The sequence below is a fragment of the Triturus cristatus genome, chromosome 9 (genome assembly GCF_964204655.1).
Source record: "Triturus cristatus chromosome 9, aTriCri1.1, whole genome shotgun sequence".
In the NCBI taxonomy this organism is placed as follows: domain Eukaryota; kingdom Metazoa; phylum Chordata; class Amphibia; order Caudata; family Salamandridae; genus Triturus; species Triturus cristatus.
The window spans coordinates 261,828,182-261,850,637 of record NC_140592.1 but is presented as its reverse complement, the minus strand read 5'-3'; the positions used below and the strand labels follow the sequence as shown (position 1 = coordinate 261,850,637).

The 22,456-nt window shown below is 43.6% G+C and overlaps 1 protein-coding gene across 4 annotated transcripts in view; it reads left to right on the top strand.

Annotated features, from left to right (window-relative positions):
• The window catches only part of LOC146797710 (plasma membrane calcium-transporting ATPase 2-like), a 2,176,758-nt gene that overhangs the window by 1,398,621 nt on the left and 755,681 nt on the right, over positions 1-22,456 (top strand). The window lies entirely within an intron of this gene.

Sequence of the window (22,456 nt, the reverse complement as noted above, 5' to 3'; positions counted from 1 at the left end):
GGGTCAGAGCCAATGTATTTATACTCAAAATGTCTTTGATGTGAAGTTAACTTCAACAGAACTTTCAGAAGGGCACATCACCCCCATTCAATCCCAGTTCTAGCCCTAGAAACCAGTAGGGGGTAAGTAAGCCTTTGTGTGAGGGCAGGTCCCTGTCTTTACAAATGTAACTGTGCCCCACCTCCCTCTCTCCCAGCCCAGTAAGACCACTCAGTATGCAGATGAATGCAGAGGCAACCCTGTTGCACACAACCATTACTGTGTGATGGCTGTCTAAAAAGTATCCACAAGCCCAGCTGTCACTCTACCCAAGACATGGATTGGAGTCAGGCTGCAAAGCACAAAGGGTCATAAGCACATAGAATGCCCACTTTCTAAAAGTGGTATTTCTACAATAGTGATAAAACATCCACTTACACCAATAAGCAGGATTTATCACCACTATTCCAAACATACCAAACATGGCAACACTACTCCTTCCAGATCAGAAATTACCACTGAAAAACATATCAGGGTATTCCCAATGCAAACCTATGAGAGGAGCAGCACTCACAGCAGTGACATACCAAATAGTCACTAACAGGACATGCCACACAATTAATGCACATGCCCTTCCCTTTACCTACCCAGCACCCCGCCCACAGGGCTGCCTAGGGCCTACCTTAGGGGCGACCCATATGTAGTAAAATGAGATTTTCAGGTTTCGTAAGTAACTTTAAATTGCCCAGAACTCTAAAGCCAACACAAACAGGTCAGAGAAAATACAGGAGGAAGGCAAAAAGTGTTGAGATAACCCTGTAAAAACAGCCAAGTCCAACAGAGATCCCTTCCAACATAAAGTCAGGGTAGACTGGTCAATACCTTAATGGGTTTCCTTGCTTGGGGCGATAGAACATGGATCCTGGCCCGCAACTGCAGTAGCACGTTCCAGTTCTACTCCACTCTAAACCCAGTTGGATGCCTCTATCTATGCTCTTAGGACAAACTAATCTAACCCAGGGGGAATCCTTAGCTGTCATTGGACAGAACCAGGCCCCAGGCCATCCCGGTGTTTCTGGTCTCTGGTATCTCCCAGAGTGCGGGGGGGGTGTAGCTCCAGGTGCATTGCTCCTCTCTACCCCCTACCAGTTCAGGGGTTCTCCCTGCCACTGGTCCCCCAGCCCTGGGTCTGCATCCTTAGGCTAGACAGGAGTCAGGGGCGAGGCTTTCCTCCCTCTACCCCTCATTCTGGGTTTCGGCACCCTGTTCCTCGGAGTGATAGCCCCAGAATCCAGAACTGTTAGGGTGCTTGTGACAGCCGTCCTGTACAATTCGCTCACCAGTTTAGGGATTCCACCTTGCAACTGGTCTTCCAACCCAGGGTCGGCACCCTTAGGTTGGACCGTGATCAGGGGTGAGTCCCTTCTCCCCTGCCTCCCCCTTCTAGAGTTCTACACCCTCCCACCCAGAGTGGTACCCCTAGAAGACAAAATGGTAGGCACACTGGTGACAGCTGAGGCTCCCTTCAGGTTAGAGGTGAGACCCTGAACCTGGTCCTCCAACCCAGGGACTGTACCCTGAGGCTGAGCATGTGCCTGGCAAGCCAGGACTTCCCTGGTATACTCATACCCCGCCAAGGGAAACACATTCTTCATGTATTGCATGAGAGTCTGTCTGGCACTGATCTCCCGACCCCTGCCCATCTGACAGTGCATGGAGACACCCCGGACCAGAAGTGGTGTCACCAGTGTCATTCTTGGAGGGCCCTGACCTCAGAGCTGGCCCCTGACCCTCTGGTTCTCCCACTGGGAACTGCCTTCCCCTTTCACCTCTCCATCTGCCCCTCCACACCCTCCACTCCGGAGTGGTGCTGCCAGACACCAGAACTGGTGGGACGATTGTGCTAGCCTCCCCTCAAAAGTTCTCGGAACCCTATGGTATACCCCTCAGTAGATGTCCTCCCAATACAGACTAGGCCCACCTCCTGGTGCTCTCTCTGGGAACCATCCAGGCCCTGGGAATGGGTTCTGGGCAACCTGAGCCTCCACCCACCCCACCTCTCCTTCTATCCTAAGAAGGGACATGGGACCCTCTTCCCATCCCACTACACTGGGAACTATCTGGGCAACTGTGAACCTGCCTCGGTTGGGGAAAACCTGAGCCATTCCCTTTAGGATCACTCTCAAATGCCTTTCTGGACCCTCTGGCACTCAACCAAAGGTCTGCCTCCTTTTCGAATTCCCTGGTGTCAGAGAACTTACACTCCAACAGGTGTTGGTGTAACCCTGGAAAACAACAGAACATGTGCTCTCTGACAATCAGATTGACCAGCCCTTCAAAAGTGTTTGCTGTGCTACCCTTCACCCATCCCTTTAGTGCTTTGGAGTCAGGCTGCAAAGCACAAAGAGTCATAAGCACATAGAAATGCCCACTTTCTAAAAGTGACATTTCTACAGTACTAATTTAAAAAAAAAAAACTTACAGCAATAAGCAGGATTTATTACCACTATTCCAAACATACCAAATATGGCAACACTTCTCCTTCCTGATCAGAAATTACCATTGAAAGACATATCAGTGAATTCCCAATGAAAACATATCAGAGGAGCAGCACTCACAGCAGTGAAAAACCAAATAGGCTGTTTGTCACTACAAGGACATGCCACACAATAAAGGAACATGTCCTACCTTTTACTTACACAGCAACCTGCCCATAGGGCTACCTAGGACCTACCTTAGACATGACCTATATGTAGTAAAATGGGAGATTCTGGCTTGGCAAGTAACTTTAAATGCCAAATCACTGTGGCAGTAAACTACGCATGCAGGCCCTGCAGTGGCAGAGGCCTGAGACAAATTGTAAAGACTACTTCTGTGGGTGGTGCAAGCAGCACTGCAGGCCCACTAGTAGCATTTAATTTACAGGTCCTGGGTACATGACCAGGCACTCTTTCAGGGGACTTCCATAGCAGGAAGCCTTGTGTATTGTCTCCAGACAGACAACATATGATAAGGGCACCTATTTTCTTATTGGGTGAATATATTTGATATCTGTTATCAGAGCTTGAAGCAGCAGCTAGACAGTTCATTGAAAAACATTGCTTCAAACTCCAAACATGTGGCTTAAAACTTGACTACTCTCAGGGATGGGCAGAACTGTATTTTGTAGAGGCAACAATTACAATTTGTCATTCACTACCACTGTGTTCTATCTTTTTATGAAACAAGTGAAAATCGTAGAAAATATGATATGGATGAAAAGGTACCCATCCATAAATTCATTCTGGAGAATGTGGCATGCTGAAAAATTAAAAGTGAGATGGTTAGTCAGGTAAAGGTAAAAGGCAAAGAGCATTTCAGGTACATTAGGTATTTGTCCTGCAGTCAAAGGTGGACCACCAGAGGTGACTGCAATTTGGATCCTTAATTCTGTAACATATAAATAGTGTTGCTTTAAACAAAATCTTAAAGTACCCTGAAAATTGAGGATATGAATCTTTAAAAAGTTTCATAAGAAGCAGCGACGGTACACAAGTACTCTGTGGTTAGCCATGGAAGTTCCCTGTGACTGCTAGATGGCTGCCTCTACTTCCATTTACTTTTAAACCCCTCCTTAAAGTCAGGATAAAACTGTGTCGACCTGATTCACAAAGGGCCTCTGCACTAGTGGTGGGGGCTCTGCACGTGTGGTAGGTACCTCTGTAACAAGAACCTGCATTGTGGAGGTCCTGCCATGCATGTGGGCCCCTATTACAAGTGTGGGGCCTCTGCCACAAGTGTGGAGGCCCTTGGTAAATCAGGCCATCTGTGGGCATCTCCAGTACTCCCCACACTGAGAATGAGTTGTGGTTTTGACTGCCACTCAGTCAGCAATTACCTTGCCCCCCAAGCCCTATGCCAGGGCTGACTATATTTCCTGGCTTTAGCTCTTGACTGTGCCCACACACCTGTTCCTTAGGGTAAGGCACAGGGATGTGTGTTTTTGCTTTTAGCAGAACAAAAAAGGGGGAATGAGGGCGGGCTATTATTAACCAGGTCCAGCATACATGCCCAAAGATCTATATAAACAGTATTGGTATGCAGTTCCTAATGAAAAAACAGGTTATAAGTATGAATCAAAAAACTCCAAAAGGAGTGGCAGAACAGGAGAATAATCTCCTTTTCGGAAAAGGCCCTCACACACCCAGCCAGCTAGGTGTCTTGCTTCATCATGGGGCCTGCTCCTACTCGGGCCGGCGCTGCAATGCCTGATCAGGCGCCCGTGATGGGGCCTACTTTGCGGAGATCTTTATTCCTTAGGCCGTTGGGTGACGTGCAAGTAAGGGCCCTAAGATAGTGTAGGTGAAACTGATGTGTAGAGTAAAGTGAAATTTAAAATAGGAAAAGATAGTCCAATCAAAATAGTTTTAATGAGGTTGGCTAGCTACTTCCCTAATTAAAAAAGGAAAATCCGCATATATTCACTCAATGGTGTGAGGTTCTACGCTTATAAATGAGGTTGACATGTTTCTTGCCCTTATATCAAGTAGATGGCAATTCCTCAGGACCTATAGAGTACTACCTACACTTTTTGGTAGTGGTCATTATTAGTGAGTAGTGACCACCGTTACAGCACCCTAAAAAGTGGTGGTACCTGTAGTTCAGAAATAAAAAGTAACAACCTGTAATGTAAACAAAATAACAACCGTCAGAATAAAACAACAACAATATTATGTCTATCAAAGACAAGTTGTATTCATTAGACTTGTGCACCAAAACAGTGTATGCGGTGCATCACACGCATGCAAGTGGCCAGTGAATCATGGCATGCTTAGTACACGAATCCTATTTTTTAACAAATATGTGAGCTTGTCGATGGGGAAAGTTGAAGTGGTAGAAGTTAAAACATGTGTGTATAAATAAAATAAAGGTTCTCACCCTATTAGGTTCAGTTGTGGGCCACAACAGTACCGGCCGGTGTAGACACTGAACTGTAGTGTCCTGGTATATGGTAAAAGTTGTTTAGCAAGACGAAGACATTTATAAATGCCAACAACAATGAAACAATTGAGATGTCAGTATGGTTAAAAAATTGCACTCACTACAACCGGTGTGGAACCCAAAGGGTTCGAGTAGGCAGAGAGTCCTGTCTCATAAGGTATTGTGTGTAGAAAAGCACTAAATGCGTATTCTAAAGACTAACGTGCAAAATCGCTGGGTAGACCACCATGCATATAGTACCCCGGTCATACGAATAATACCAAGCAGTGGTTAAAGAGGCGCTGGGGGGCGAGAACACCACAAACAAGGTAAAACCAGTGCTGCGGTCCATCACCCATAGAGACACCCCTCACATTAGACGCGGTGAAACCTACGTTGGTCTGGTGTGCTCTCACAGTGGATGACGAAACAGTTCGGACAATACCCTACGAGTATCCAAATGGCTCGTTCCCAAATCAGGGGCAGGGGGGGACAAGAGCAAACAATACAAAAATTTAAACATTGAACAGCAGAGGACCCAGGTACGATCCTGTTTACTCACGGTTCCCCAGGAAGGAGTGCGGCGTTTATCCTACCCCTCACTCGGCCGGTCAGGGCAGTCATGTGCGCAGTGCTTGTTTCAATAGAAATAGCGGACAGCGGAGCCGAGGAGGGCGGTGCCGTCAACCCCTTCCAGGTGACTGATCGAGTCACTAGAGCATGAACCCATTATGGGCGCCATGTTGGGATAACGTAACCCAGCCAACCTCTACATCATGTGATCGCTGTGTAATCCAATCAAAGCCTCAGAGATTCAAGAGGCTATGATAAAGAATGTGTTGAAAGAAGGAATTAAAGCAATGATTATTGATCACGGCATCGAACGAAGAAAACGAGCAGTGACTAAAACGAATTTATTATGTTGATGGGTAGAAGCTATTTACAATGCAAGGCGGGTGTACTGAGAGTAACCACTATTGTTCGCCAATAATGTGCAATAAAGGCTGTAGTCGAGGCAAGCAGCTGAGCACGGTCAATCAAACAGTGCAGGAGGTCAAGTACTGGTAAAGGACAGAGCCCTCTCTAATAAATAGGTAATACTACGTCATTTGGAAATTGTCACAGGTAGCGTCATAAGAATAAATCGGGAACCATAAGTTGTATGGTAAAATGGAAAAAACTATGTAAGGAGATGTTAGTTGGTTTCTACAAACAACAAATCACTTTGTCATTAGGTTAATAGACTCCAAGGGATGTCTTCATTAAGTCCTGCTTTGTCTGAAGACAGTCTAAGAACCCACCGTTGTTCCATGCGAAACAAAGCATCCCTGGACATACCTGGGTGCGGTTCCAAGATGCCCCATTCGAATGAGTCGGGGGGATGTTGAGCTTCTTTGAAATGTGTGGTCATTTTGGTGTTAGTCTTGAAGCATCTAAAATTGCTCCTGTGTTCCATCATTCATATCTTAACCGGTCTTGCGGTCATTCCTATATATAGGAGGCCGCATCTGCACCTCAATATGTAGATGCAATTGGAGGTGTTGCAATTGGTATGTTGTGTCAATCGCCAGGTCATGCCATTGGAGAAACTCAGTTCTTTGGTGACTTTAGTTTGAGGACACACTGAACATGACCCACAATGAAAATGTCCCTGAATGGGTGGAAGGTCCCATAGTGTTCTTTGTATGTTATTGTGGTGTTTCCTGGGTCTTGTGTGTATCAACATGTCCTTGATGTTGCTGGTTCATTTGAAAGCGAAACTAGGTGTGGTGAGATTCAATGTGCCAGTATTGAGGATGTCCCAATGTTTGAGAATAATACTCCTCAACCGATTAGAGTTAGAGGTGTAAGTGGTAACACAAGTGATGGTTTTGTCTGGTTCTCTGATTCTATCCTCCAACAGACCATCACGGTTGTTGTTTCTAGCCCTTTTGTAAGCCTTATCAACAAACTGTCTGGGGTATTCATGTCGAAGAAGATCTTGTTTTAAAGTGTCTGCCTCTCTTTTGTAGTCATTAGGGTACTGCAGTTCCTCCTGATGCGGAGGAACTGACCAAATGGTAAGTTATGTCTGAGGGCCCTGGGGTGATGACTGCTGAAGAGCAGGAGACTGTTTCTATCGGTGGGTTTACGAGACAGGGTAGTGGAGATTGTTCCTTTCTCCAATTTTATCAGCAGATCGAGGAAGGGGAGTTCAACTGCTGAGATGGTGTTAGTGAATCTCAAAAAGGGGTTCAATGTGTTGATCCAGGTGCAGAATTCGTCGCACTTATTGTGGTCTCCCTTCCAGAGAATGAGTATGTCATCGATAAATTGTTTCCATAGCAATATATTGGAGATGTAAGGGTTTTCGGGGTTAAAGATCTCTCGCTCCTCAAAGGCCGACATGTACATGCATGCCAGACTAGGAGCGAACATGCTGCCCATCGATGTGCCCTGTGTCTGGTGATAGAGCTGGGTATCAAACTGGAAGTAGTTCTCCGTTAGTGCTATTGTGGCACACTCCATAATGAAGGCCACTGGGGTGGGGGAAACCCACTCAACATTGTTTAAGGTATCCTCGATGACATCAAGGGTTGCTCTCTGGGGAATATTGGTGTCGAGGGCCTCAACATCCAAGGTAACCAGTAGGTTCACATCCTCGGGGTGTTGGACCCCCTCAATAAGACGTAGCACGTCAGTCGTGTCCCTACTGAAGGAGGGAGTTTCCTTAACAAAAGGTTGTATGAAGTGGTTGACAAATTTAGAAAGAGGCTCCAAAACGGACCCAATGCCTGACACAATTGGTCGTCCTGGGACAGGGGTGATTCCTTTATGGATTTTAGGAAGACAATAGAAATAAGGTACAACAGGTTCTTTTGTTGTCAAAAATTCTGCTTCTTTCTAGGAGATCCAACCCTCTGATTCAGCTGAAAAGGTCATAGCAGAAATGGTGCTGTGCAATCTGGGTGTGGGGTTCTCTCTTATGGGGGTGTAGTACCTCCTGTCACTCAATTGCCTACGGCATTCGATGTTGTAATCTACTGTGGTCATGATTACAATTGCCCCACCCTTGTCTGCCTGTTTGATAGTGATGTTCTCATCACTCTCCAAGGCCGTGATGGCAGCGGTCTCTTCAGAGGACAAGTTGTGGAAGGGGGCAGGAGTAGTTGTCGTGTTGAGGTCTTTCAACACTGCTTGCTCAAAAGTGAGCACCTTGTGAGGAATCATGGCACTATTAGGAGTGAAAGTGGAGGGTCTATGAAGACCAGAGTCATTAGTAGTAAAGGTCGGTTGGTCATGAAAAAAAGCTTGTCTTGCGAAAAAAAACTTTGTATTTCGCATCGATCCCTAAACGTGTCATTCCTTGGTGTAGGGAGGAAGCCCAGGCCTTTTTGAAGAACCCTTTCTGCAGTGGATGTAATGGCTCTGGAGGAGAGATTGATGATCAATTTTTCTTCCCCTTTGCCTGGCTCCTGGTCTCTACTGACCGTGTTGGTTGGTCCTGCAATTGCACTCTTTTTTGGCCTCTTCTGCGCCCTCTTCCTCTGCCCCAACCTCTGTCTAAAAAAGGAGGCGCTGTTCCAGATTGGAAGAAGGGCGGTGGGCCTTGTTGGTATATTAGGTATTGCCAAAATTGTGGTGCCTGGTAAGGGGGATATTATAGGGTGGGTAAACAGGTGGTTGGAAGGGTCGTGTTTTCCTGTTGTTCCAACTCCCAGTATTTGAATCATTGCTGGATGTCGATCCTCTGCGTGATGAGTTGGAATTTTCATCCGAGGAGTATCCAGTTGCGGTACTGGTATAGTCCGCTTTAAGGTAAGGTAGATTTTCTCTGTAGAGAATTTTTGGATATCTTTTTGGAGTTTGGAAATCTTTTGTTTCATTAGATATTCTCTATTGTCAGCAATTTCCGCATTGATTTCAGCCAGTTTGCTCTTAAAGGCTGCTGTTTGGATAATGACCTTAATAGCCCCCTCCGCTGCTTGTATTCTTATCAGTAGAGTGTCTGCAATTCTCTTAGCTGTGTTTATGATGAGGATCAGCCAATCCCTGGTGCGCTTCCAAGCAACTAGGGACCATTCCTTTTTGAAAGTTGCATCTTCTAGGAATAGACGGGGGAAATTGTTCACAATAAGGCCATTAGGGGCTATATTAGCTCTAAGGTATTCAGTCATCATTGCCCCGTGAAGAGTGACTTTTTGGCTTTTAGCCTCAGAACCCTTAGCTGGGTTTGGATGGGTATGTGGTCCCACATATTGTCAGGGCTGGCACCATTGTAAGGCAACACAGAGCAGCTGGCCGGGATTACATTTGATAGGCTGCCACATGTGTTCCACCATTACACCACCACATGACATATGTGATGACAGCTTTAATTATTTATTTTACTTTTAAAACCTCATCCATACTATTATGGAGCATACAGCACATATTTTGAAGTGTACACATGACAGGTTATTCTTAGAATGTTTATTCTGTTAATCTGTTGTCTATGTTTCACCGAACTTAGTCCATCAAATTAAAGTGAAATGTCAATTCTGCTGCTATGATGTGTAAACATATCACTGTGCACATAAGCAATTCAGTGAGCATGGACAGTCAGCCATTGTCTGTTTAATAATGGTATATTTTAGGCTTAGAGCAATGATCAAATGAGTTAAAGACCTAGCAGCAAGACAGCAGGCAATAAAATCATCCTGTTGCATATTCCAAATTCTGAGAGTGTTTCAGATGTGAACTATGATGTCATCACTGCTGAATCCACGATTAAGGATAAGCATCTGGGTACTCTTTAAACGCCAACACAATATCCCCTTTTTTCCACTGTTGTGTATTTCTATTTGAGAAGTTTCACATTCCAGAACATGACCCATTGAGTTAAAAACTCATCTCTGAAATATTCTGTGATCTATATATCATCTCAACAAGACAAACTTAGCCTTCCATTTTTTACGAGGGCTGGGAATTAAGTGCCAATAACTTGGTTTATAATGACACCTGTTCTTTACAGGTCTTATACACAGCAAAAGTAATGTATAAAAAAAGATTTTTTTATATGGCTGAAGCAAAGGAAGTTTCATTGAAAATAGAAAGGTACATAGTTTATTTTTAAATGAACATTATAAACTTTTTCCTTGTGGCATACCACACTCTTTGGAAAGTACCCATTTCAGGGACCTTTTGTTATCTATCTTTGTAAGTGTTGAGTAAAGTAAATGATAGGAAACGATCATCGTGTTGTGTTCTGCATCACTCACTACCCGATCAATTATTCTTTAAATGACGTTGCTGTTTCACTCTCCTTTTAATTCTGACTCATTTGGGAACACTGGAAGAATAAATTGTTGATAACAAATAGACCTAGGCAGTGACAACAGAGCCTCCTGAGTGGTATTGCCTGACCTGAGGTTGTTGACTCATAAGGGTTTCCATTGTTGCTGTTTCAGACACACCAAAGAAGAGACCTGTGTGCCATATCAGCTTCCACTAAAAGAGGGATAGGTTTACTGTTCAACACAGTTTTTCTCTCACAGTTACTCACTGTCCTGGTTCTGAAAGAATGAACCCAAATTACCTATATTTTTTTGTTGTAGCTACAAGTTATGTTACAAATCTTATTTCTTCATAGCTCTGTGTTTACAATTTTTTCACTCAATTTTATGTTTCTTTTGAAGAAACTAAAGAACATAATTTTAAAACAGACCATTTGATAATGGAGTATTTCTGACATATTATAGAAGATAGGTTACTACGAGAATGTCAAACAGCACACAGTACACTTAGTACACATCCAGTACCACGACTACACTCACAATGCATATGCTTCCAACTCAATGACCTAATTACTTTTCTCACTACAACACACACCACAACAACTCATTAAAGCACACTAACAGTACATTTATTCACATACACTAACACACACACACATGTTTGTATTGTATAAATGTTTCTATGAATATATAAATCAATCCCTCTCTATGTATATATGTATATATATATATACACTGAAAAAACCATAGGTTTCATTGACATTATAGTTGGTTGGACATTTCACTCTTACAAAACCAGAGAAATTCCACCGTTGTAGTTAGTTCAGCTAACTATAACTCGCTCCCCCGCAATGCACTGCTGATGATGTCACATGTTTCCAGCTTTAAAAGTTCTTTATTGAATGTAGAACACTCTCGCAGTTTTGGCATTAGGCAGATTATAGATTTATTTTCTCCAATTTTTTTATACATTTTTTCCGGAGCAACCTTTGCATTTGGAAACAACTTTGGAAGTAGCCGACTTTGCAAAGCTTCTTTGCCATGTTCTGTCAATACACTAATTCTTCTATCTTGAAGAATCCTTCCATAATCTTCATCACTTGCTTGTCACATATTTTTAATAAGTTCTTTGTATTCAAAATATGACCAAATGTCCACGTTTCCAACACTTCCCAAAGACTTTCTGGTATCTTCATGCACAAGTGTTTTAAATACTGGTTGCCCTTTTACAGGAGTAAGTTGCAGTAGATAGCCCAAAACTATCACATGTTTTCCTCATCGTATTCAGTTTTTAAAATGTGCTGCATTCTTAAATGCACAAAGGCAAGCATTAAGTTTGAGACCATGCTCACCTCATCAATAATCAGAAGTTTCATTTTCTTTAGCACTCTTGAAACTTCATAACACGCTTCTCCAGATAGCTTGTGATATTCCAATTTGTTTTCATGTTCAACAAGTAGCATTAGTAAGCGACGTAATGTAATTCCTTTAATGTTGTGTGCTACTAACCCAGTTGGAGCAGTTACAGCACAAGATAATTGTGATTCCGTGGTTTTCTGTAGATAACTGGTCAAAACTTTAATTAAGAAACTTTTTCCTGTATTAGCTTGACCACTGATATACATTTGTATAGGTTTAAAAGATGTGCATGTGCATTCTTTTTTTTATGAAGAAAACCATGGTCGATATGTTGTCTCACTTGCTGATATATTTCTTTCTGTTCAATATTTAGTTGTTCTTCCAAGTTTCCTAAGTCCATAATATTATGTTGACCTTGATGCAATGCTGTTTCCACTTCACTCATAGCGATTGCTGCTTCATTTTCAAGAATTGGTTGTCCTATTGGATCTTGACTTAGTGGAGCAGAACTTTGACTTTCTTGAGAACTGTCTCTAGCAATCTCAGCTGCAATAGTAGCTTCTTGATCAATTTTTTCATTCAACATTTTGAGATAATGTGGAAAAACTGAGCATTCAATGCTATCTTTACATCCATTAAAAGAATCTTCATAGCACTGAAAATCTCCAAGTGATTCCAATTCCGTACGCCAAGGCTTGAAGAGTTGCAGAAGTACTAAGTAGTAAAATTCCCTTTTATCAGGAGTATCGCAACTCAGTTTCCTATGATTAATCAGATCTTCTTTACTATGTTTCACCAAACATCCTTCTGAACCAATCACTGCATATTTGTGTTCATTTCTGTTCTCTGTAATATTTCTCTTAAAGCTATAATATTGCAGCATTTCATAGAGACATATGTTTTCAAGATGAGGACTTCTATTTGGATAGTATGTATCCAACATGTTTGTTTTAACAATATTTGTGCTTTCCGGTTCATTTAATGCTAAATATTTGTTTTCTTGTATCGATTTAACTACTTGATTTCATGTTGCAGCAAGACTTAGACTAAGTCAAATTATTCCTCTTGACTTTGAATATAAACTTGCAGCGGACAACCGATCCGAACATTCATAAGATCCAATCTCTCGATGGGACAGCATCTTCAAACTAAAGCTGTACAATTTCTTTCTAAGACTCTTCTCGTGGGAAATTTCTTCCCACATTTCTTTCAACTCCATTTTTTCTGATTTTGTTATGTATGACGTTACATACCGAGCAACAACAATGGAATTATCCGCAACATACTGGATATCCATATTAGCATTCCACATCAACAAAATAACCGGATTAATATACTTTGATTGCTCAATTCTTTTTAAATTGTAAGTATTTTGGGAGATTTTCTAGTGATTGTATGTCTCACATGAAACTCTTCAATGTTCCTTTAGATATTACTGGACGTGGAAATCCAAAACGACATTTGGTATAAAACTTTTCCTTCGACTTGTATTTCCAACAACAATATTTGATTTCTCCATGACGACGATACCAATGCTCATTAGTACCATGCTGACATGCCATCATATTAATCAATTGAGATTCTAAATGATCATCTCTCTCATGTACTTTGTCCATGAGTTTCTTTACAGAAATATTTTGAAGATGAACTCCTGCATGAGTACATGGGTACTGACTGGATGATTAGAGTACTGCAAGGAGAATGCATGGTGAATTTATAAGTGCTTGTGTTTTGGTGGAGTGATTGGATTAGTACATGGTACTGGCTCGGTGATTGGAGGAGTGCACGGGGAGCGACAGCGTGATTGCTGGACTGCATAGGTACTACCTGGGTAATTAGAGGAGTGAATCAGTATTGTGTAGGTGGCTACAGGACTGCATGGATAGTGCACATGTGATTGTAGCACTGTATGTGTTTGTACCTGCACAAGCCGAGGACCGGTACCTAAATAGGTTTGAGGAGCGGGGCGAGATCTTTAATTGAAGACCGCCCACAGTATCCTACCGGTTCTGTGTGACACTCTCAGCCTCCACAAGTAGGAGTTAACAGACACATTTTCTGTTACACACATACGAGGAGTAGCTACTCTGCCCTCACCTCACTGACAGGATAGGGACTTCCCTTCCCAGTAAACCTCACAGAGGGGGGTATCCCTTTGCCCTGAAGAAAGTCCAGGACCAACACAGTCCCCCAGGACTGAAACATGTTGGCACCAGGGTCTTAGGACCATAATACTCCTACGGACCCATTTTTTACAAATTTTTAATAACCCAGACAGACCCAAGAATAAAGGGACACCAGGGGTCTGCCTTAGGTTTCTTAATCTTTAATACCCCTGACCTTCAGTTATCTAAAGAGCTCCCAACACTGTGGTTGAGCCCACCCTGACTTTTAGGAGTCGGGGTGACCCGATGATGAAGCATGACACCACTAGGGTGTGTGAGGGTAATTAAACAAAATGTTTTTCTTCCCCACATTCACGGTTGAGTTAGGTGCAACCTTTCACTAGAGATGCCCCTCTTCCTCCTCCCTCCACCCTTTTTTCCTTTTTTTTCTTTTTTCTTGTGTGTAGTTAGTTAACCAACACCACTGACCACGAGTTGGTCCAATGGGGTATTTGTTGTGATTGTAAGGATACTTTGAGTGCCACAAGGAGAGTGCATGGTGATTTTATAAGTGCTTGCATTTTGGCAGAGTGATTGGATAAGGTCATGGAACCGGCTGGGTAATTGGAGGAGTGCATAGGGTTTTGGCAGAGTGATTGGATTAGTACATGGTACTGCCTGGATGATTAGAGGAGAGCAAGGGGAGTGACGTTGTGATTGATGGACTGCATGGGTACTGCCTGGGTAATTGAAGGAGTGAATCAGTAGTGTATAGGTGGTTACAGGACTGCATTGATAGTGTACATGGGATTATAGCACTGCATGTGTTAGTCCCTGGGTCATTGCATGAGTACATGGATAGCGACAGGATACTTAGAGTGCTGCAAGGAGAGTGCTTGGTAAATTTATGAATGCTTGCGTTCTGGCAGATAAAGACATGGGACTGGCTGGATAATTGGAGTAGTGCATAGGTAGTAACAGGGAGATTAGTAAACTGTATAGGTAGCACTCAAAGGATTGAAGAAGTGCATGACTTACTGCCTGGGTCATTCCATGAGAACATGGGCAGCGACTGGATGATTAGAGTGCTGCAAGGAGAGTGCATGGTGAATTTATGAGTGCTTGTGTTTTGGCACAGTGATTAAATAAGGACATGGCAGAGTGATAAAAAGAGTCCACAGGGAGTGACATTCCACAGGGAATGACAGGGAGTGGACTGCATGTGTAGTGCTTTGGAGATTTTACCACTGCATGAGTTAGTGCATGAGTCATTGCATGAATGCATGGGTAGTGCTTGGACACTAAATGGGTGATTGCACAATCTAGAATCGGTTAATCATTTCTCATGTACTTATAAAATCACATATCCACTACCTTTGCACTCCTGTAATCAATCAGGCACCTCTCAATAATTCAGTAAATATACATACAACTATATAAATACAATCTGAACACATACATGAGTCATTACATACTATCTAGTTAAATAGATAACTACAACATACCAGAAAGAGTAAAATGTGGCGGTTTACTTTTGAGCTACATCTTGACCATTAAATCTAGAAATATGCATCATCATCAAACTATACCTCCCAACAGACTTAAGAAAGAAGACTAATTAACAACACCTTTTATGAGCATTTCTAAAACCACACTTTTGTTATACATCATCACCATTGTATCTAAGAATTATGTGGCATCTTTCAACTATACCTTAGCTCAAACTACAAAAAGAAGCATAATTAACAACACCTTATTTCACCATTCTATCTTAAAACATATGCCATCATTTAACTTTACCTTCTGTACAAACTAATAACAGAAACATAGTTAATAACACCTTATATGATCATCTTTCAAACAGCACAGTTGAGCTACATTTTACCAAACTATCTATAATTATGCAGTATCATTAAACTATACCTTTGTAGAAAGAAGAAAAAGTTATGCTTAATAAACTACACCTTCTATGAACATCTTTAAAAATACACATTTGTAGTGCATGTTCAACCAACTATCTAAAAATAAGAGGCATCATTCAGCTATACCTTTGAACAGACTTAAATATATATATATTACCGTACAGGCTGTTTATTAAACAAACTTCAAGTACAATAAAAATAATCCCAATGTACATCTCTACATTTAATAATATATTTCAAACAACACAGTTTTAGAATAATGTCAAATCTTTTTTAAATAAACATCAAAAATATATAACTCACCTTGCAAATAAATCTGTGGAATGAACAATCTCACACACAGACAGGATTTTCATTTACACACAGTCAATATAAATCACCAGACTCTACAAGGTGAAACCAGTAATGGCAAGATTTCCCTCTTTTTTACATACAAATACACATAACCAACAAATGACATTGCTTCCCAGAGATTTTCAAATTGTAAAACACATTTCCATTGGCCACAAATAATATCCCTTATCAACTGACTTTTTCACCCCTTCTGCTTATTGTCAGTTTCCATACCAACGGGTCATGCAACATTCAACTTAACTGACAGGTCACAAGTTCACCACACAATGTTGCAAATAAGAACAGCAGGCGTGGTTCTCTTTGCAAAACATGACCTTATCCTTTCTGCTGTATCTTTCAAACATTTTTTACTAATCAATAAGACACTTGCTTTAAAAAAATAGCTAAACTGCACCCTATTTTTGAATATATAATATTCTTAAACAGCAAATCAAATCTCTACTTTCTTAAAAACAGCATCTTCTCCACCATTATAGATATCTCTCATTCTACCAACTGACTACCTCAGCTACAGACATCTTTTGATTACCTACAGAGATCCCTTCAAGATGCTTTCAGTGTGGATTGTTGGGTACAGCTATGTAGTCTGGTACAAAAGGTATGCTGGACAGAGAGGAATTGACAAAGCCCTAACTTTGCAAAATGTAGACATTAAATGGATTGGACCGAGAGGATTAAAGTTGCACCAATTGATGCCTTTGGTTAAAACCTTTTTACATCTCCAACCCCCTGACCTCATGATTGTGCACTGTGGTGGCATTGACCTAGGCACATTGACTGGGGTAGGTCTGGAAATGCTAATGAAGGACACCTTTTGCACAATTGATCTTGCTTTTCCCCCATACTGCCTTTGTATAAAGACAGAAATGGAAGTGGTCTAATCAATTTTGTCCTCAGATTGAGAAAGCTAGAAAGGATGTCAATAAAGCTGTTTCTGCTTACCTCAGAGACCATAGAATGGGCTCCATATATACAACAATCTACGTTTCCATATGGAGGGCATCTACATAAGTGACAGAGTACATTTTACTGATGAAGGGAACAGAGCATTTCTCAACAACCTACAGCTCTGCATCCACACTTACATGTAGCTGCAAGAAACTCATAATAAACACAAGGGCTCTTTTTAGAGTCACCCAATTAGCCAACATATAACCTAAATTTATATTAATAAATCGTAATAATTACCTTTGCTTGGAGTCGCGCACCCAGCGCGACTTGGAACCCCGCACCCATCGCGTTCACACTAGGGGCCGCTCTGAGCACCGCGCTGCCATCGCATTCACACAAGGGCCCCTCGCTGAGTGCCATGCACCCATCGCGTTCACACTAGGGGGCCGCACTGAGCGCCGCACTAGGGTCACAACTCCCCAAAAATTTCCCCCAAAAATTGTCTACTTTCATTCATCTACATGCGCCCTGAGGACCCCATCCCTGGGGCATGCCCACATTTTTTTATTTTTTATTTGGAAAAAGAGGAGGGGGAACTGTCCTTGTGGGACCCCCTGAGCAGGCCTAGGAGGTCAGGGTGTTTCTACCCTGCCCCCTTTTCTTGTTTTTCACCTTTGTTTCACTGTTTTCTTGTGATTCGGTTCTACCGAGTCTCAAAATGGCTGCCAACACTTCCTGGTTTGGAGAGTTGGCAGCCAATCACAGTTAAGCTCGTGGTCGGGAACCCACCGCGTCCCTAGATATAGAAACTTTTATTTTGTTTTATTTCTCAGCAACTACTGAACGGATTCACACCATTTTAAAAAAAAAGGTCGCTTTCTGAACCAAGCACTACCTTTTTGCCAAATTTGGTGTAATTCTGTTCAGCAGTTTGGGATGTAGCATTGGCTAAAGTTTCCTATGGGACATTGATTTTCCAACTTTAATTTTTTTAATTTTTCAGGAACTACTGAACAGATTTACACCATTTAACAAAAAGGACGCTTTCTGAACCAAGGGCTACCTTTTTGCCAAATTTGGTGTAATTCCATTCAGCAGTTCAGGCTGTAGCCGTGTCTAAAGTTGCCTATGGAAAATAACATGGCAAAAACACATTTTGGACCCACCCTTCTTTCTCTTCCCCCGCTTGGTAAATCACTGCGAAATTTTCAAGACAGGAGCTGACCTGAGCTGATCACAAGTTTTGAAAATTTCACGAAAATTCATCATCCGGCGCTAAAGTTATTGGAAAAACAAAAATGCTTTTCCTATGGAAACTAGGTCCTAACTATAACTACCTACTGGCAACCGTCAGTAGGTAATATATATATATATTCACTGAAAAAACCATAGGTTTCAGGCACGTTATAGTTAGGAATTAGCATTTTAAAAACCTTAGAAATTCACAGAAAAAACCATAGGTTTCAGGGGCGTTATAGTTAGCTGGACTTTTCACTCGTACAAAACCATTGAAATTCCCCCGTTATAGTTAGTACAGCTAACTATAACTTGCGCGCCCGCAATGCACTGCTGATGACATCACATATTACATCACTCATGACATGGTCAGTGACATCACTCCTGACATCACTGATGACATCTCAAATGACATCACTGATGACATCATCCAGTGAATGTGTGTTTTTCTGAAAATTACATATGTTTTATATATGTATATCTCAAGGTCGATGGAAGAATAAATGGGTATATAAGTGTCTAAATGGATGATTTGTTTTTGAAAAATTGATTGTATAACTGACTGATTAAGTGTATCTTAGTGCATATATGGCTTAGTGAGTAATGTTTAAATGTGTAAATATCTGTATCAGTCTCTCACTTTGTGTATAAGTGGCTGCATGGGTTGGTGAGTAGCTACATGAGTGTCTATATAGGTTATTAGTTGGTTTTTTGAGTATCAGTCTGAGTGTCTGTATGGTTCGGTGGGGGGTATTACGTAGTGCATAGGTGCATGAATGAGTGACTCACTGTTTGTATGTGTTGAAGACAGCATGTGTGCAGGACTGTATGGGTGGATGAGTGTGTGCATGGGTGTGTTAGTGAGTGATAGACTGTCTCAATAGTGTCTTTATGAGTAACTACATATGTTTTAAACTAGTATATGTGACTATTGGTGTATATAAGTGAGTATATGTGAGAGTGAGAGATTGAAAGGGTTCCTGTATGAATAAGTATGTGTTTATATAAGTGATTGTTTAAAAGACTAACACCCTTATGCATCAAGCCAAAATCCAGTCGGTAAAATACCGATTCGGTAATAGCTCCCGGTATTGTGTGAAAAATACCCAATCCCAATGCATCAACCCAAAACCCGAGCAAATAACGAATCGCTAAATAAATAACCTCGAACATACCGAATCGCTAATACCCAAAATGCTAATTTACCGAATCGCTAAATACCGAATTCGCAATTACCGAAATCACTATTAGCTCCCGGAAATTGCCAATAGCAAATAACGAATCGCACCCCAATGCAACAAAACTCGCTAATAACGAAAATCCCAAAAATCGCTATTTTGCCAGAGCTAAATAAGGGGAATCAAAACCTGGAGGTAAAGTCACAAAAAAAAAAAAAAAAAAAATTCCTACATGTGCAAATGATTGAGGCAATCACTAAACCCTTAAATTTGGCCCAGGAGACCCTGTTGGCTCCCACAAAATGGCTGCCCTCTACGTGCTTGCAAGGAGGATGCGGATCAATGCAGCAGGACAGCGCAGGAGAAGGGTCCAGGAGCGAGTGTTCAGACTGCGCATAACCCTGCTCGGCCAGAATGAGGACGAGGTGTACCAGAAATATCGCCTCAATCGCGCTATGATCATGCGCCTGATTGCAGACCTGGAACCATTACTGCAGCACCAGACACACCGGACCAATGCAATCCCTGCGCACGTTCAGGTCCTATGCAGCCTGCACCTACTGGCCTCAGGGAGTTTCCAGGGGGTAATTGCGGTTGCCGGAGGTGTTTCGCAAAGCGCACTGTCACGCTTCTTCAAAAAATTCCTAGATGCCATGCTGACAATGCTCCACAGACACATCAGCTTCCCCACAACCCCACAGCAGTTGGACCGCACCAAACAGGCATTCTACCAGGTGGCACAATTTCCACATGTGATTGGATGCATCGACTGCACGCATATCCCCATATGCCCTCCGTCAGCAAATGAGTACCTTTTCAGGAACCGCAAGTCATACCACTCGATCAACGTGCAGGTTGTGTGCGATGCCAACAACATCATAACGGACCTAGTGGCACAATTCCCAGGGAGCACACACGACTCATACATCTTCCGCAACAGTGGAATGCACAGGCGACTACTCAATGGAGAATTTGGAGAGGGACTCCTGTTAGGTAAGTAGAACTACGCTTCCCCACACCAACACCACACATGTATGTACATCACCAATGCTAAGTCTATGCTTCTATCTTCTAGGTGACAGTGCTTACGCCCTGCGCGAATACATACTAACCCCATACCTAAATCCAGCAACCCCGCAGGAACATCGCTACAACGCTGCACACATCAGCACGAGGAATGTGATAGAGCGGACTTTTGGGATTCTCAAGAGCCGCTTCCGTATCCTCCACAAGACTGGCGGCGCCATGCTATACCAACCAGACACATGCTGTCGAATAATTGCTGTATGTGCAATGCTGCACAACATTGCCACCAGAAGGGGGATACCCATGGAGGTGGACAGGGATGACGACCCCCAGGCTGACCAACCACCCGCCCAACGACGACCGGCACACATCCCAAACACAGCAGAGGGCCATAGGAGGCGGACAGACATAATGCAAAATCATTTTTGACCCTGGGTAAAATGAGACATTACAAGTTGGTGTTGGGTGCAACTGTTTAATGCACAGTAGCACTGAGGATTGTGCAACAGAACTAGCATTGTGAATCATGCTCCGATTGCATAAATGTAAATAAAAGGTTCCTTAAAGTCAGGCCTGTGCAAACACAATAATTGGATGGCCATGGTTGCTCCACCATGGACCTGCAGCATGTCCAAATTTCTAGTGGCGCTTGCCACGTACACCAAGCCTCCGCTCAGGTGCATCCAAACCCTCACCACGGCCTGTCCCCGTGGAGGCACGCGAACTTCGGCGCCTGGTGCTGGCCTCTGCCAGTGACACGCTGCTGACACTGGAGGCAGCCTCACTGGTGTCATCCCCTCCCAATGCTGCAGCACTGCATGTGCTGCTCTGAAGTTGTTCCACAGCAGTGGTGATGTGTCCCAGTGACTTGGCCACATCACCGCAGAAGTGCCCAAGGTCCACCTGCAGGGAGACTGTGCGGCGTGCCAACACAGCGGTGCAGTTGCTGTGCCGTTGTATGGCCTTGGTAGCGGCGGCAGAACGCAACATTAGCTGCCGGTTACTCCTCCTCTGGGACTCATGGCCCTCCCTGATGGCACGGGTGAGCTCACGTACCTCCTCCCTGAGCTGAGCATTGCCATCAGCAACCGCAGTGGTCTGGTCCCTGACCGCCGTGCCCATGTCCCTGACCGCGGAGCCCATGTCGGTGACTGCTGCAGTCATGGCGCGCATCTCCCTCGCTAGGCGCACGATGTTGCAGCTGATGCTAGCCACATGTCTTCCCTGCAGGTTCTGTGTGCGCAGCATCCTCTCCTCAATTGCAGAGGTTGTTGGGACATCCTGGTCAGCTGAGGAGACGGAACTGCGACGGGCCCTGTGACGCCGTGCGTGTCTTGAGCCTCCATGTGGTGCAGCAGGTGGTGTGGATGTGCGCTGCGTGGGTGCCAATTGCGGGGGGGGGGTTGCCATCTCCTGCAAGGGCGCAACTTGGTGCCTGTGCCTCTGCGGTATTGTGGCTGTACTAGCTGCAGGCTGGCTTGCTGGTGCCGTTGCTTGTGGCGCAGGTGGTGGTGCCTTGGCTTGTGGCGCAGGTGCCTTGGCTTGTGGCACTGGTGCTGGTGCCGTTGATTGTGGCGCTGGTGGAGGTGGTGCTGGTGGGGTGGCAGGTGTTGGCGGTGCGTGCGCATCCTGCGCAGTCTCCTGGTCTGACTCCACGGGTGTCTCAGATATGATCAGCTGGTCGCTGTCGTCAGAGTCCCCAGGTGATGCATCTGTGTGTGAAACAGTGCATGATTAGTGGGATGATTACACCTACATAGTGTTGTACCCATCAATGTCCCTCTGTGGTCCAACAAATGAACAGTCTACAGCCATGTACAAAATATGTGTTGTGTGAGGATTTACGCCTGTACCTGCACTCTGGGCTGACTAGACTACAACTCCCAAGATGCAGTAGTGTCATGTGTGGAACTGTCTGTGCCAGAGCTGCAGACACAGTGAGATTGGGCTGGGGGCATGGGTGTGGATTTACGCTATGCTGGGTGTGGCACAGGCATGCATCTTACCTTGGGCACTTGTGGCTGCGCCGGACGTGTCCATCTGGATCACCCCCACGACGGCTTCCCGCTCTATCGTCCCTTCCACAAGGTCCTCCAGGGCTGTGTTGGATGGTGCAGTGCTTGTTCCGCCTCCAGTCCTTCTTGCCTCCCGGAGCCTCTCAGCAATCCTCTCTTTTGCGCGCTTCCGCAGGT